Consider the following 977-nt stretch of genomic DNA (forward strand, 5'->3'; position numbering starts at 1 on the left):
CTTGGCAAAACATTATCGTTGGGCAATACGTCTGGACCGCTGTTACTAAACTGCCGCGAGCTGAACTTAAATTTCATTTTCAGCAACATTTGCAAGTAATAAAGTAGCTCAGAAAAACCTCATGTCAGTTAACGCTGGAATGTACGTTTGACACCGGTTGTTGCTAAAGAAGAAGACAAAGCTTGTAAATTTGCTGATGCTCAATAAAATCGCAGCCACAGCTGCTCCAGCACGGCTACTCACCGGTGAGTAACCAGGAGCGATGAAAAGAGTTGGGTCCGCTACAACATGCTCTTAACCGTCGCACAACACATGCCAGGTCATTGGCTTCACCGGTATATTAAAGCACAAGTGACAATCACACGTCACACAGAAACTTGCCAAAGACTCCGTGTTCGTACGCCATTATACTAAACAAAATGGCGCTGAGCTGAGCCGTGCAACAAGCCCAACTGTCGTAAAAGCGTTTCTCAGTGACAAATAGCGCGTAGACAAGCGGAAAAAACACAATAATAGTATGTTTTTATGTAACACAACTTTTACAAATGTTATTTATGAAGACACATTGATGCAATATTGTTAATTGTTTCTTAAAAAAAATAAAAGAATGGAGGTTAGCTTTTTTTGACAACAAGTGGCACCACTCCACTTCTCGTCCGTGCTACAAACTTAAATGCAAGTAAGGGTCGCTTATGCTCTTAACGCCATCTTGTGGTAGCGTCGACGAATACATTGGAATACATTTATTTCAAGGTAATTCAAATATTCTTTGTATTGCGTCTACACCAATATTTGATGCTTTTTTATACAATTGCGGTTGCGCCAACAGTTAAATATGTTCAATTTTGTTTACAGTTTTTAACGCATTTCATGGCATAGTGATATTTGATTGGCCACAGGCTGCGCGCAAATCGCTTGCGGGATTCACCACAGTTCTCCTCTAAACGGCCTAGTTGTTTCAACTTTAAATGACAAGC

This window comes from Dermacentor andersoni, chromosome 3 (genome assembly GCF_023375885.2).
Source record: "Dermacentor andersoni chromosome 3, qqDerAnde1_hic_scaffold, whole genome shotgun sequence".
NCBI lineage: Eukaryota > Metazoa > Arthropoda > Arachnida > Ixodida > Ixodidae > Dermacentor > Dermacentor andersoni.